The 16860-nt window shown below is 36.9% G+C and overlaps 1 protein-coding gene across 1 annotated transcript in view; it reads left to right on the plus strand.

Moving 5' to 3' along the window:
• USH2A (usherin) overlaps positions 1-16860 on the plus strand; it is a 373434-nt gene that overhangs the window by 166291 nt on the left and 190283 nt on the right. The gene's annotated exons all lie outside the window — the stretch shown is intronic.

Consider the following 16860-nt stretch of genomic DNA (forward strand, 5'->3'; position numbering starts at 1 on the left):
ACTGAAATGAGCCAGCTCCTCTACCACAACACCTGTATTAACTGTCTGCCTGTGATTTTTCTGCCTCCCACCTTTAAGCTTTTGCTTTATGTGGTGTATGTTCTACTTGCTCATGCAATCTGGGTTGTATTTCACATCCTATATTCCAGTGAAAGCCTAATCTCTCCAAGGGATGAGCCTGGAGGAAATAGTCCCAGGTTGCAGGTTGAACTTCAGCTGTGTGAATCCATGGCCCTGTATTTATGCTTTCAGTTGCTCTGTGTGTGAGTGCAGAAGCTCCTGTAGCCAAGACCATCATCTGCAGCTCAGGAGAGTAGTTGCAATAGGATTCTGCTCCCCAGACCTTCAGACCTTATTGTTCTGTAGATGACTAGCACCTGTGCGGAGCTGGAGACGCTTGTACAGTTATCTTCAGAGCTCTTAACATATTGATCTTAAAAAGAATTTTGATTTTAGGAAAATTTGAGCTGGTTTTCCCTGGCAATGGGAAAATACTCTTCTCATTCAAACACTCACAGTCAAAACCAAAGTTTCTACTTTGAAACATGAAGAATTCTTAATCTAATTTTTTTAAAGATGTTTTAAAATTTATGCAAGGTATTGCTTCTTATCTTCTCTTTTGTTTAGTCTCAGAAATTTTCTGCCTATCTTGGATGAAAGGGGCAACAGGGTGGGTTTTATCCAGAAAAGTACTAGACTGCAGTGGCCTGAGCTGGTGGTGCCAATACCACCAACAGAAGGGTGATCTAATAAGCAGAAATGATTAGATGTGACCCAAGTGCTCAGGGTTTTGGTTGTGGCTTTTTGTTTTGTTTTGTTTTGTTTTTCTGTGGATGAGGAACCTTACTGATGTGAAGAAACTTTAGAAAAAAGGTTAGAGCAAAATGTTCCTGTATTCTTAAAAGCTGAACATTTGATGGACTGAGAAAAGGTGTTCATTGTCTAACATGTTTACAAACGGAAATGACTTTGTGGATACATAAGAAAATAAAACAAGACAAAAAAGTATGGATCTATTTTTGCTCTGAGCTTGGCACTGAGGATGTATGTCTGCATTTTCTGCAGCACTAGGTACTTGACAATGTTAACAAATTGTGTTAATATAATTTTCCTAGCAGAATCTAATGGTTCTCATCATGAATCTTTAAAAGGAAGATATTCTTATTAAGACTCAGCTGTATGAAACTTATTTTTCTCTGCCAACCTGAAAGAGGTGTTTCCAGTTTTTCAGGAAAGAAATCATGTCACCTATGTTACAAGGGCAGACCCTCAACTGACTTAAATGAGTACAGAGTTATCCTAAATTGCATGTCCAAGAGTTTATAGAAAAATGTGACAGAGTACTTTGTTCCAGATTTGTGGGCAAAATATTAAGGAGAGCCTTGGACAAGGTAAGGAAGAGCTGTCTTGACAATTTTTTTTCTAAGAGCGTGAACTAAGTTTTAGCTTATTCAAATTGTTATTTGACCTGAGTGTGGAAAGGCTGATCTCACAAAACCAGGTTAGAATGACAGCCTTGTTTTATTGCAAGGAAGAGACAGATGTTTGACATCTGTTCAATCAGGGCTTAACATATTTGAACTTAAAAAAATAGGAGAATCCCAAATTAGTACCTGTATATTTTATGTTGCTCTAAACCGGTAGTGATTACAGTACACATCATGCACAGCCATGTGCAATGACTTCATTTTGCAGAAAAACTGGCAAAGTTTTTGGTCCTTCATACCCCAGGAATGCTACTGCTTGTTTTAAATGAGAGCTCATGATAATAAAAGCAGAATCCATCATTATATCAGCTTTGCACTGATTGCCAAGTGAAACAATTTGAGCAAGAAAATCCACTCAGTTGCATGTAGAAGATAATTGCAGTCAGATGTATCACTGCAAGAGGCTGAACCACTCAGAAGAAAATCCTTATCTTATTTTAAGGGGGTTCTTTTGGTTACTTTTCACAGTTTTCAGCTATAGCCATAGCTATAGCTATGTTGTTTAAGAACAACAGTTTCTAACCCTAAGGATTTGCCTTCCTTTGTTTTAGGTCCTGCTCAAGAATGACAGGCAGCTTTTGCCTTAAAGGACAAACAATAGAGAAATTCTGTAGTTCTCTGGTATGAGTTAATTTTCCATCTTCCAGGTGGCAGCGAAACACTTATAACAACTTAATGTAATCAGTCTGTTCTTTCACTACAGGTTTTTGAAAGAGTTGTTTGCAATCAAATACAATGTTAGTGCTAGATTTGTAGATATTATAAACCTGAATGTCAGAATTCCTCATTTTTTTGTGAAACAGAGACTTCTTTAGCACCATGATGAGCAATAAAAGTCAGTCTTCACTTCTTTGCAGTTAGAATTGGTTATCTGAAACATCTTGAACATGACCTAATGAGGCATGGCCCAGCGTCTCACCCTTATTTTAGGATCTTGCACTACTGTGCAACAGTGCCAGGCCGACATATGCAGCTGGTAAGTCATACAGGATGGCTTATGAAGAGTGCCTGCTGCTCTAGGCTTTATTCTGGCCCTGGCATGCATTGAAGTGAACATCTAGAGGTGCACCTGGCACTAGAGGGCAGGGTACGCCAGCCTTACAGGAGAAGCTGCCTTCCTCTGAAAGTTCTGGGCCTGTAAGGAGGCACATTTGATACACCTGAAGTGGCAACACTGACATTGCCGGTGACCGGTGCTGTGGTAATTAATTCCACAGCCCCAGAATGCAGATTCAGCAGGCACAAAACCAAAGGGCAAATGGGCTGTCTGAGCCTGGCGTTCCGGTATTTCAGACTCAGACAGGGAGATCTGGTGCACTCGTTGGGCTTAATAATACACATCTGGGGAATTTAGAGGGGAGGGAGGCAGGGGAAGGGTAAAAGCATTATGTTTATTTGTAGCGGCTCCGTTGTATCATTTTCTATTGCAGTGCATTAGTGCAGTGTTAAATAAAATCTGCTTATTTAAAATCCTTTTAAATAGTGTTTAAATATTTCCTGCTGATACAATCTGCTAAAGTAGTTATCCTTGCTGCAGATTTCAGTTAACCTTGTCGCAGATATTAAGCCTGAAGCTACACAGACTTTTAGGGACCTTGATTATAGAGCAAAACCTAATGGTGTCATTATAAAAGCACAGCTGGACAAGCTTCTGGAGTCCTTGTCCTTTGATCAGATTTGGGTAACACAGCAAGCCAGGAGAGAGCTCATGCTAACCCTGCTGGAATTGCTGAGCTCTCAGGTTACTTGAGTACCACTTTCTGAAAATTAAAATGCAACACAAATTATAAAATAAGAGTGATTGGGACCTTCCAATATTCTGCATGTACCAAAGTGAACTGGAGCAAAATAGCTTCTCCAGAGCTAATAGCTGTAGAATGGGGAGAGTGTTTATTCTATCCTTTCCCTTCTGGCACATAAGAATTATTTTGGCTATGGGCTCCATTTTCTAAACAAAGAGAAGAAAAACATTGATTTCCTGGCTTGTCTAAATTCCATGATAAGTAATTAAACCCCTAAAAATGTAAAACTCCCAGTTTATTTTTTTCTGTGATAGTACTTCAAAATATTTGTCAGAATTAGGCATCTGTAAGCTTTTTGTTCTGTATTTTCTCCTTCAATATCTAGGCTGGTAAGCAGATTTAAAGATGCTGAGATATCTTCAGAAGACAGTGTCTACTGAGAAGGACACATTTAATGAAGAATTCATTGAGTTCAATTTGTAAAATGTGAATTTACAGCCTTACAGCCCCTTTTTTTTTTTTTTTTTTTTTTTTTAAATCCATTGGCAGAGCTTACTTCTTAATGTCCACATATCATTGCCTTGTAGGTGTTCTGCACTGGCATGTGGATTTGTAGGTATTCTCCAAGATACCCTCTTTGCAGTTAGATAGCAAATTCTTATTTTGCTACATTCTGAGATCAAGTTCTTGTAATGTTGTTTGTGTGAACCTCTCTTGGATAAACTCGCCAAATCTTGTCTGCTTTGCTCTTGGATTTTTCTGAAGGGCTAATCTATTTCTCTGCATTTTGTCTTTAGTCAGTGAGAGCTTCACATCAAGTGTCATAGTTTGTCTTTGTGAGCTGTTGTCTCGTGGTGACAACTTTTTGTTACTAAATATAATGAGAACTCTTTAAGATTTGCAAGAACTAGGATATGATTTCTTGGCCATGTTGTGCTCATAGCCTGAAGTACTTTTTGTGGGATCTTATTTTTAGCAGTATGTCTGGTAATTATGGTTTGCCTGAAGCTGGTAAAACAAAATGGTGGCTTCTGTTCAGGTTTTAATTTTTCTGATAAAATTGACACACAAGCTTATTGTTTAAAACAAGTTTTCATCCAGTCACAATTTCATTAAGTGCTTTAGAAAACATCAGAAACTGTGCAAGGCTTTGTGTTCCAGTTATAAATAATATATTGATAGATCAAGAAAAAAATATCCCACTTTCTAAAAGATTTTTTTTTTTGTTTTGCCAGGATCATTCTGAGATACTTGATAAATAATTCATGCTTAGTTTCAGGCAATCCTGTTCTCAGGTAAATAAAGATATGACACCTCTTTCACAGGTGGACTAAGCCCAGAGTTGCTGCTTCTGCTTGAATCTCTAGGTTTCCATTTATAAGGACACACCTCACTTAGCCATAACTTAATATGCTTGGATAGAGTGGGGCAGCCTTTTTGATATTTCCAGCTGCATAATCAAATTTCTCTCTGAGCTTTTCCTTATGCCCTGGAAAAATACTCATAGTTCTCCTTATTAATTTAGGAACATTTGGTCTGCTAAACTGCTAAACAGTTGATGAATATTTAATTTGAAATAGATATTTTATTCCATGCTTCTGCCTTACAAAGTGTGTTGGTTTATCAGCTGTGATAATTCGACAGAGCAGTACATGTATTCTTCTTCAGCTAGTGCTAGACACAGACCCTTCTCTCTATACCTGGTGTATCCCAACATTTCTTTAACCTTGGAATATTGATAAATTATGACAACGTATGGGCAGGTAACACCACAGCAGAACTTCTAGGGTTTCCCGTTCCTTTTGCTTTTACTGAATCCATGACCATGAGAGTGTTGAGTCATTTACCATTACTGAAATATTTTCAGCATGTTATTTACTGAAAAAACCAGAAACCTTTAAGGTGACAAATTTATGGAAAGTGCAATCCTTAATTTTTGCATGTGTTTCAGATTTATAATTTCAGTAAGTCTGAGAAACTTCCTTAGAATTTCCATTTCTAAAATACTTCACCAATTAATGTAAGTGCAGACTTTTCTGTGTATTTTCCATCTTGCACAAGTCTTTTCTTGTGTGTGAACAATGCAAAGGCTGTGTGTTATCAGACCATAAAATAGTTGGATGTAAGTTTGATTTCAAAAATATTTGGTGGTTTGTACAATTGGAGTATTCATGTATTTTCAAAATCTCCTCTTAAGTTATGCAGAAACATATGCAAGGAAAGGATCTTGTCCCCAAAACCATGAGAGGCTTTTGAGTATACTTCCTTTCCTGTTATCACTGCCAGCAATGTAACTTAGGTTTCTACACTGATTGCTTAAATTGTTTACATAAAGCTTAATAGCCTTTTTTAGCCAGAACTGAACTCCATCATGCTTTTCACTAGTCTTCCATGCAATATGTCTTTTTATGATGATTTATTTCTGATTGAAGTATTTTACATAGATTGTAGTTGGACACTGAAAACTGCTGGGAATTCTCCTCTTTTCCTTTCTTTCATTTCCATTGGTTTTATTGTATGAACAGAGTGACACATTAAAGCGATGGGTTACCAGGAAATCAACTAGTGGGAAAAAATATTCAAGTGAACATAAAGCTAAACGTGTAAGAAGAACATCAGATTAGTGTGCTTTAAGTAAGGCTTAGACTCGTGGTCCTAAAATGGATAGGAAGGTGGATGTTAAACATTGTTATTTCTGTTGGCTGCTTTGGACATGCAAGGTTCCATGACTACTGAGATACATTTAAGTCATGTCTACAGTCTGCAAATCTTGATTTCTTTTTTTTTTTTTCTTTCTGCATGTCTGGGTATGGTTGTTCAGAGGTGACCAGAGCTTCTGGTTTATTAGGATGTTCTGGATCCTTGTGTCTCACCTGACTAGGATCATTGGCTAGACAGGGAGAAAGGATGCATAAGTGACATTTTCTGTCTATTCCAGGAGAAATGCTGAAAATTAAGGAAATTATCAATAATGGAAAGTTGGTGCTTTATGTCAATAGCTTCCTTTTGAAAGCTGAATTTCATATTAACTTCAACTTTGGAGCTATTTATGACCACTTAATTTTAATAGTGCTAGTAATTTTTGTTCTGATCAAGGAACAAAAATTGAATCCAATTGACAAGAATTTTTAAATATCCTGAGCTGGCATGCTGGCTTTTTCATCAGCTCAAGGATGTTAGATTAAACATTTCAACTAATGTGTTTTGAATGTTTAGAGGTATGACTCTTGGGATTTAATATCATTGTTGCAATGTCACATAACAATTTTTAAGCTGTTAAATTGTACTGGGAATTAAAATACATGTGCAATTTAAGTCTTTCTCCTATGTTTACAGGCAGAGAAAATTGCAGAGAAAGCTTGTCAAGTAAAACTAAAAACAAAGTGAGATACACTGAATAGATAAAGAGATTAATAAATTAGAAATGCTAGCATAAAAGAGAGGTACAAGTCTTGGCTTAAATTTGAAAAGAAGTTGTGTGGCAGAGATCAAGGCAAAATAAAAAAATGGTAAATAGAGTTAAAAAATAATTTAAAATATTTGCATGCAGGAGAAAGGAAAAATCCAGGTAGATAAATAGTCTACATTTAAAACAGCTGAGAGAAATTACAAGGAAACTTTTCATCAATGAGCCTGTCCTTAGTGATGCTTCTTTGGGAGTTGAATGAATCAAAATTGTAGTGCCCCAGCCAGAGAACCAAAAAACAGTAAAGCAGCTAGACTGAAATATATCCTTGTTTCTACAACTTGTCACCCAGTAACAGAGTTTTTAGAGGGAGAGCTGCTGTGGGGGAAAGCCACACTTTTGGCAAAATCCGTGGCCTTCGTGTGCTGTCTTACAAATTATGGTCACAACAGGTAATTTCAGGCTTCAGCAGAGTATCTGAGGATGTGAATCGACATAGAGGTTAGTCTGTTCCTCCAGGAGGTCCTACTAGAGCAGCAGTTAGCTGTGAATCATAGAATGGCCTGAGTGGGAAGGGACATTTAAGATCATCTTGTTTGAACCCCCTGCCATCGGCAGGAACACCTTCCACCAGACCAGGTTGCTCAGAGACCCATCCAACCTGGCCGTGAACACTCCCAGGGAGGGAGCAGCCACAGCTTCTCTGGACAACCTGTGCTAGTACCTCAACCACCCTCAGAGTAAAGAACTTCCTCATAAAAATCGAAATTAAACTGAGTATTTTCTGGTTTGAATCCATTCCCCCTTGTCACTATGTGCTCTTTCTGCAGGCTTCCTTCAGGTACTGGAAGGCTTCAATTAGATCACTCCAAATCCTTCTCTTTTCAGGCTGAACAATCTCAATTATCTTAGCCCTTGCTCATAAATGAGGTGCTCCATCCCACTAATCAGTTTGGTGGCCCTGCTTTGGACCTGCTCCAACAGACAGTGCTAGGGAAGCATAAGGAAGTTTTAGTTGCAAGTCATATGTTATCTTAGTTGTGTCCCTGAGTTTCCCAAGAAAACTCATAAAGATGATACCAATAATGTCACATAATGTGGGCATATACCCAGCACTGACTACTAACATAGTGTCAGTTGTTCTCTTGCAAGAAAGAAGTAGTAATCATAATACCTAAACGACCTATCCGGAAAAAGAAATATTAAAATTGTGAAACAGCAGAACTAAACAATGTGGTGGGTTCTACACAGGCAAGACTGGAGCAGGGAGAAGGGTGGGGTGAAAGCCTCTAAAGGGTTTGCCACTTGTGAATTATGCATCTCACTCTCACTAGTAGGCGTAAATGCATAATTCTAATCTGTTCTTATTACTTATTTATAGCATGCAGTAGAATGTAAATTCTATGCCTCCTTTGTAGAGGCTTAACATGCTGGTTAAGGTATGCAGATATTTCAATGAGCCTACAAAGACAACTTTCTGGGCATAACACCCTGATGACAATTAAAATGCATAAACTTCAAGCAATAAATTTAGCTAGCTCTCCCCTCCCATTAACAGGAGGAACACAGACACGATGTAAGAAATAAGGTATAGGATCAACAGATAATAAGAGGAGCATTCATCTTGAAATAAACTGCTCTGCATTATTATTATTTATGATAGTTACTGTTGTTAATAAAGTACATGTGGGACAGAGGAAAAGCCTGCAACAATCACTGAATTTATGAGACTGGGGACAGATGCAAGCTCTTCCTTTTATATTGCTGGCTCTGATCGATTTGTATTTTTCCCTGATGATGGTTTATGCCATTATAACTGTTTTGTGGCTCCTTACTATTGACTTATGGTTCCAAAGCACTTCACAAATGAGAGCAAGCTTCTGGACATTATATCCTAATCTGCACATCCTATAGATATGCCATAATACAGAGCAGCTGACTGCACCACCTGTGATCTGTGCACCCACAGACATGATTTATTCTGGTAATCCCAGTTTAATGCATCACATCAGATTGTGGCAGTTATGTTATCTGATGGCATTACTGACACTGCATGCCATAACTGGGTAGTGCAACATGTCAAGTTGACAAAAACTTCGGGCTTTCCTTTTTCCCCCCTTTGTTTTCATTTGTGTGTTTTGAAAGTAAATATGAAATTAAATGAAACAAAACAAAAACCTAAAACAAAAAACAAAACAAAACGAAAAACAACCCAAAACCAAAGCAATAAGGGATCCCAATAATTTTGCCCAACCACGTGTTGACCATATTAATGACTCCGCAGCTTGGGCTGCTTATTCTACTAAGGAGAGAGAAGAGCAGATAGAAATACAGTGTATTTTACTGTGCTGCTTATTTTGTGGTCAGCAGAAAACTAGCTCAGCTTTTGTAGTCTTGCAACAGATTTAGCTTGCTATAAATTGTCTTGTTTAGGAGCAGTGCTCAGAAGCTGAGTCCTCCCACTATCCTTGTTCCAGCGCTCCAGTAATGTTTTGGCAAACTCCTTTATCCTCTGACTATAATTCAGGAGTACAGAGCTGTTCTGGTCCTAGGAAGGTGATACTATCTCTTCTACAGAAATCTTAAATCATATGATGGCTTGCCTGGATGGTGAGAATTGTTCCCTAATCACCTCGCATGCCTGAGTCTGTACAAAATGGTGAAACAAGTTGCTCATCATGAGTGTAAAACGCAGATATTGGTAAATAAAACTCACAACCTATAAATCCTCAGTTTAATTAATCTGTAGTTGATGGCAGTTCAAAGAGCCCTTGTTGTAGTTTTATTGTTTTGGTTCCAATTTCTAGTGCTGAGTGTGCTTTCTCAAGCTTCTGCTTGTTTAATGAATTGGTTTTTGTTGAGTAAGACAATTCTTTTGGCATTAAAATGGTATTTTGTAATTTAGTATGCATATTAAATTATAGTAAGAAAAATATTTAAATAAAATTGTCTAAGTTTTGTCAAAATATTTATTTTGGAAATTAATTTCTTTGATCCCATCCCTCTTTTTCTTTGCTTGGCAGAAAAAACTTATATAAAATGAAATACAGTGTTAAAGAGTTCAAAGTTGTTTCAGATACAGAAAGAGAAGTATAGAAATCTTGCAGAAATGTTGGACAGATTTGCAAATTATAGTGATGCTTACATAAGTAATTTAAAAAATATTATATTGATACTTAATGTTTCTCCCCTCAAGTTTGATTTATAAAGATAACCTTGAATCATCTTGTCAGCAGTACTAGATGTGCCACGATTTTAGGTGGGATGAGTGTCTCTGAAAATTCCCCTTTCTGAATTTATTGCAAGTCCTTTTTCCTTCCCTTCCTCCACCCCCCCCCCTTCTATTATTGAAAGAGAATTCAAGGGAACAGAGCATCCTAATTGCTTTTCTATGTAGCACTTACTATCCTATACTCCTCTTTGGTGTGTCTGCTTTGTTTCCTTCTCTGAGGTTGTTTCTTTGTAGCCTCTCTTCCTAAGAAAATGTTTGTGAGTCTCTGCTCTCACTGCTGTTTTCCAGACAGACTTTATTTCTGCATTTTGTAATATATGCTGCTCTAGATGAGACTGCACTATTGATTTATATAAAATGGATAGTAATAGTTGCTGTTGCTTACCATCTATTCATATATAACCACATCTTACTCGCAGCAGCGGCACGTTCACATGTGCTCTTCTGTGGGCTGTAAAAGTGGCAGCCTGGCACTTCATACAATTACCTCAGCACCAAATGTTAGGTAGGTCTGAATTTTGTTTCTCCCACTGCAGCAAGATTGGAATTACTTGGGAATGCAGGATGTACTTCTGCTGGTGAGCCAAAGGGTTCTTGGTCATACTAATGTGAATCCAGAGTAGTTCCATTTTTATAGAAGTAGGTATCTGAGTTTCAAATTTGCAATGTATTTGCCTACTGCAAATATATTTTCCAGCTGTGAATATAAAGCTGAAGTAATACAGAGGTAAAATGGTCAAACCACACTTTTTTCCTTTTTCACTTTTTGGGCTAAACATTGACTGAGACATTATGGTTCTTATGATTTATACTAGCAACTCATCTCTATTTAAGCTGGAATAAGAAATACAGTGAATGTATTGGAAGTATTTGTGAATGGAAATTTTCCTTTAAATCTTGAAATCTTCATTCCTTATGTTGTTTAAAGAAATTAAGAGGGATATCAAACTAAGATAGTATTATTGACGACAATTACTTCTTTCCATGTGCCTGGTAAAAATTAATGTGCTTTGTCTTCTTTCTGATTTTTGCCCCTCTGACCTGCAAACTCATTTTATTTGTCCAGCTTTTATAATTGAAGTAAACTAGGGAGACAGTGAATGGTTTTGATTCTAGTCAGCAAAAAAAAAAAAAGTAACTTGGAAGTTCAATAGATTCATTTGATGCTGAATGTTTGCACTGACTGACTGGCTCTGTCTCATTTTGGCAGCAAGAGTAACTTTCAAAAAACCTTCCAAAATGCCTCCATATCTTTCTAATGGTGACTAATGCTGATGGGTCAGAGGAAAACATATCAGGGGTGATTCCTTTGTGATCAGTGACATGTCATGTCCTTAGAGTCACAAAGCAATTTAGGTGGAAGTGCTAAAGTCTGAAGAGAAGATGTTAAATGTTAACAGGTTAAACATTCATGTTAAATGAATGTTCTTCTCAAATGTGTCCCTTCTGCTTTTTCTAAACCATGTGGTGTGGGGCACTCCATATGATATGAGTTTTCTTCAGCTGAGCACCTTTGGGATTTCAAGCTAGTGTGTCCTAATTGAGGAGTAAGAACAGCCTGGAAAATGTTTCCATAGTTGCTATCTCAAGGATGTGGCTTTACAATAAAAGACTGGAATCCTTGCTCTCCAGCTTTTACAATGAGATATGAATAATAGGCATAGGAATAATGTGTAAATAAAAAATGCATACCTAGCTAAGGAAGGTTAAAATTAAAATAGTTTTATTAAAATAAAAAGGAACAATAAAACCCATTAATCAGGAATGGATGTTTATGTGGCCTTGTGAATTGGTCAGGATGAAACCTAACTCTTGAGGAATGAGTTTTGGCTCAAAGAAGTATGAGACTTTGGGACAATAAACGGCAAAAAGTTTTACTGTGCAACAATTAAGGGTGTAAGAGCGTAACCAAGAGACACTGTTACTAAATGTGAAGGCAAATAAACTTGATAATCTTTGCTGTTAAAACATAATTATCTTTAAAAGCCTTAATGTGCTTCGGAGCTGTCCCTTTTCCAAAAGTGGAACCATTTTCAGGCATGTAAAATCTTTAGTAATTTCTTGAAATCATTGCAAACTGAAATGATGAAAGATCCTTTTGTTTCACTTGTTGTGCCAAAGGGTTTTTCTTCTTGAATATAACTCTTCTACACCATCCTATACATAACTGTTATGTTTTCATGCTCCCATATATTAAATGGCTTTGTGCTATGCTCTTTATTTCCCAAGATGGGACCTGGAAGTTCCTTGAATTCTTCTGAAGTGCATAAGTATCAAAAGGAATGAGGATTTAATAGAATAGCCTGGGTTGGAAGGGACCTACTGTGGACAGGGTCACCTTTCACTAGACCAAGTTGCTCACAGCTCTGTCCAGCCTGGCCTTTGAGCACTTCAGGACTGGGCTATCCACAGCTTCTCTGGGCAACCACTTCCAGTGTCTCACTACCCTCCCAGTAAAGAATTTTTTCTTTTATAAGTAATTTGGAAAACCAGAGATATTTACTGCTGAACAAATAGTTTCTAAAACACATCAGCGTTTGTTGGCCAGCTGGAAGCCAAGTTATTTTGTCCGTGTACCATTATGTCAAAGTCTTTGCTTTTGTTCTTAGAGCAGAACAGCTTATGGTGCTTCCAGAAAAGACTTATTTGTGATCCGGGGTTTATTTGTTGATTTTTATTACTTGCACTTATTTTTAATGGCTTCACAAAATTATTTAAATTTTGTCTCTCTCAACATTACCAAATCCCATAAGCATTCTTGGTTATTAATTAAAATGTTAGAATTTGCTGCTATCTTGGAAGATAGCTGTTTTCTTCAATTAAAGGGCTAGTTGCACATGTGGAAAGCCATCCATTGCTAATTTACACAATTAGGTATATGAGCACTTTCTTTGTCTTGATTGAGTTGCCTGAAGTATCTAAGGGGTGTCATTTGTGACATATTTTTTGTTTCTGAAATGTTTTCAAGTGTGGTGTGGGGTTTGCAAATCTATGAAATGATGCAGCATTCGTATACTATTGTTCCAGAGAAAGTTGTACATTAGTGACGGCTCTTTGAGAGTCAATGTAATTAAGTGACTGGTGCTTTATAAATAAAGAGAGCAGAATATACTGTACTAAGAGTTGAATATGAGTTGTTGCTTGCTTTCAGGAAATGGTGGAAGGCAGAGAAGTGCTAGTGATGTCTGATGGAGCAAGCCCGATAATGCAATCTTGACACTTATTAAATGAATTAGATGTTTGGGATTTATTGGTGGTGTAGAGAAATCAGAAGGGGACATGGTTGTATTTGGTGGTGAAGATTTATGGTCCCAAGGAGTTTATCTTCTAATTAGATATTAAGTTACTGTGAGTTAATGTAACAGATTGTGAGAAAGAAGATGAGAGAACAGAGTAAGGAGGTGAGAAATGAGCTGAAGTGTTTGTGTAGTGTACCTACATAAACTATGCAGTTGGAATTCTTTGGAAGTTTTTCATTTTCAAACTCTCTCAGTAGGTTTTTGTTGTTGTGCTGCTAACAATCCTTTGCTACAATGTTGTTGGATCATTTTCCTTTGAATATAGCAAGGGGATAACTATTGTTTCAATTATTTTCCTGAGAAGCCATGTGAGGTTCCTTGTCCAAGTCATGTGAGTGCTTACCAAGACACGATGTTGTCATTTCTGGTCCTTACAGTAGCTGCCTGAAACCAGGGAGAGTGGAAATAGGGAGAAAGAGGGGAACAAGAAGGCTGTGTGGCTCTCTTGCAGTAAATATGAATATAAGAGTGTTAAGAGAGTTACAGATGAAATAAAATAATGTAGCTATTACTACTGTGTTGTATTTGAGCTGGGATGTATTCTGACAACTAAATGGGAAAGCTTATGTTTTGTTAAATCTTTAATTTTGGTTGGATTTTTTTTTTTTGTTTTGTTTTTTGAATGCACTAATTATGTTTTTGTACTTTTTTTTTTGTAACTTCTCTCAAATTCCATGCTAAAAGTGGCACTGTAGTGTTGCATATTATCTTTCAATGACTACCCATTAAATCTGATCAAAGCAAGTGAGTGTTCTTATTGACCATGCAAACGGGGTCATTCTTTATTCTTTCTGCCTCATGCATTGACTGTGCTCTCAGGACTTATGCAGGTGGTTATTAGAAGGAGGGATACTAGGCCACTACAGTTTGTTAGTGTGGGAAGTTCCAAGCACCCTACATATCTAATAATTGTAGTGGTATGCAAATATTGATGTTAATGATGGTCACTACAGTTCACAATTCTCTTGCTGATGTGTGAGTTAGAAAATGATTTAGTTTGTTTATGTTGCCTCTGAGGTCAGAGAGATGAAAAGGCAGGTTGATCCTTCCTCTCCCTCTGCTCCACCTTTTTCTTTTGGGGAAAGTAAGGAATGGATTTAAAACAGATATGTGGGATTTTATTTTAGTTTCTTCCTTTGGTCTGTTTTAGCATGAAAAATGCAGAATTATTTTTCTGTCTACCTTCTACTTTAACACGATTACTTGAGGGAATCCTGTACCCTCAAAAAAGGATCTTTTTATTTGTCTTTTTGTGCTTTTCGCTCTTCTGAGTCTAGAAATGAGGACGGGATCAAATCCTGAATTTAGGGTTTTTTCCATCAGTGAAGTTCTGTAATTTCTAGGCTTAGCTTTATATTGGTAAGAAATAAGTGCTTTCAGTGAGTAGTTATTGGAATATTGAAATACGAAACATTTGATCTTTAAAATCAGGGAACTGGAATTTTGGAAGAGATTGGAATATAACCTGATCAAGCAAATTTTTAAGAAAAAAATTTCAGGCTTTGCTGTAGGTTTAAATGGAGTAATTGTGTCCTTACTGGGTTCATCTTGTAAATTGAGATCTATGAAATTTGTCCAGCAACAGCATGAAATCAATTGTAAAATAACGTATAATTCACACCCTATATTGTAAATTATACCTTTTTTTGCCTTAATCACTGAATTTTCCGTGCACTGGGATGCATTTTCTTGTACCATATTTCCACATAATGCTTGTGTATCTGTTTCTAATGTGTTTGAGAGCGATCTGTTTTTCATGTCCACAATTGCCTACATTTGATCTTATGCAAATCATGCAATCAAGCAAATGGAAAGCAAAGCATTGTTGCTAGAGGACCTTGACAAACAGTGGCTTTGTAGTTTTAAGAACCTTCTCCCTCTTTCATGTTTGTATCCATAGCTGTTTGAATCCAGTGATCCATTATGAAATAATTTGAACTTGAAATAGGAAAATAGCTCCCTAATTAGGTTGTGGTGAATAATTGTAGCGATTATGATGTAATGTGATTTTTATTTCAGTTTGTTGGTTTCTGCTTCTAACCTCTTAGAAATACTGCCTTCCCTATTTTTCCTGGCTCATCCAAACTTTGAAGTCTATGGAGAGATTTTAATGATGGCAAAGCTCCTAACTTGCATGACATTGCTAAGCCTTGAATTTCTTTGTTTTCTTCTCCTGCTTACAGAAATGAAATTTTTCTTTTTAGCCTTTATCCTACCTAAATCTTGAGATTCCATTTAACTTTCTATTTAGTACTCAAAATACTTTGGTGTTAGTAAATCAAGATGAGGAATAAAGATTTTCTTTGAATCTGGTGACATGCTGCTTTTTAAACATATTTTATTTTTCGGCTTTTTATTTAAACTCTCCTATCCTTTCCTCCCCTTTCAGTATGTTTATAATCTGATCTCAAATGATCATTTGCGCTGTGTTTCCATTCCTTGCTGTTGTTTTTTTAAACTTTACATTTTTCTCTGTCTTTTCTTCTTGCTTTTTCCATTCTTGGTACTGAGACAGACAAGGTAACTTATAGTCAATTGTTTTTTTCAGGGAGGGAAATAAAACATTTTTCCATCTTACATTCTCTGAATCCTTGAAAAATTTCTTCCCTCTTCAAATTACACAAGGTATTTCCACAAACATAAGCCTGCCAGTAATCTCATCAGCTACAGTCTGCATCACACCCCGCACTGACAAGGAAAAGAGTGATCCACCATAAACAAATGAAAAAGGAGAAATCAACTTTTTCTTTTCCCTTCCCTTGGGTTATATTCACTCTTCTTGGTGAAGCCCTACCATATACTTTCAACTTTGAGAGAAGAATGTTTAATCAGTATCTAGGAGGTTATTAATTATACAGGTTCCATGAATTGCTTTCACCTATTCATTTTAGGAGTGCTGAAAGTAAAGTCCTTCTGGTCACTTGTTTGCCCACCCACAATGTGGATTATGTAATACTTGTTTCACAGACTTTGAGCTCCATCTGCACTTTTTGTGGCTTCTCTTATGGCAGCTGCAGGGAATAAGGGGCCCAGGAAGGTGTACAATAATGAAGGCAATGCAGCCAGAGCAATACATGGAGTTTCCCTGCATGCTGAGCCAGCTTGAGCACCTGCTCTGGAGTGTGCTTTCCCCCTCTCACTGACTTAAGCACTGCTTAACCCTGGTAGAATCAGTCCCATTATGTTGATTAAACATGTCACTGTTACAGGCATTCACTTGATGATTTTTTTTTAGCTGCTGCATTTTTTTTTAACTCACACTTTGCCATGTGCTCCATAGAACAATACCAATGAGTGATATGCTATTTTCAATAAAAAAAGCACACGTTCATTGTCTCCTTACACAGAATGGAGCAAATCAGAAGAAATTTCATTCCTGCAGGGACTGAAGGTGTTTTATGAGGGGAAAACTAATGAGAGAGAAGTTGGGTCTATAACATTTCTGCTTTGGTGATATCTTTGTCATCCAATCAGAATTTTAAAATTTGTGCTCAGAAATATGTTGTAAAACAATATAGTTTGATACTATTGGGTTCTGAAAATGCTACTGTTTATTATGTCTTACAAAAACACAGAACTTTTCTGACATATTTAAAATGTATGTCTGTTGAACAAACATTTTACCTGTATACCTTATGCTGTTGCCAAAGCCTCCACTGTAAATTCCTTCTTAAAAGGAAAATTTGCTTGTTTA

Source organism: Haemorhous mexicanus, chromosome 3, assembly GCF_027477595.1.
Source record: "Haemorhous mexicanus isolate bHaeMex1 chromosome 3, bHaeMex1.pri, whole genome shotgun sequence".
Lineage (NCBI taxonomy): Eukaryota > Metazoa > Chordata > Aves > Passeriformes > Fringillidae > Haemorhous > Haemorhous mexicanus.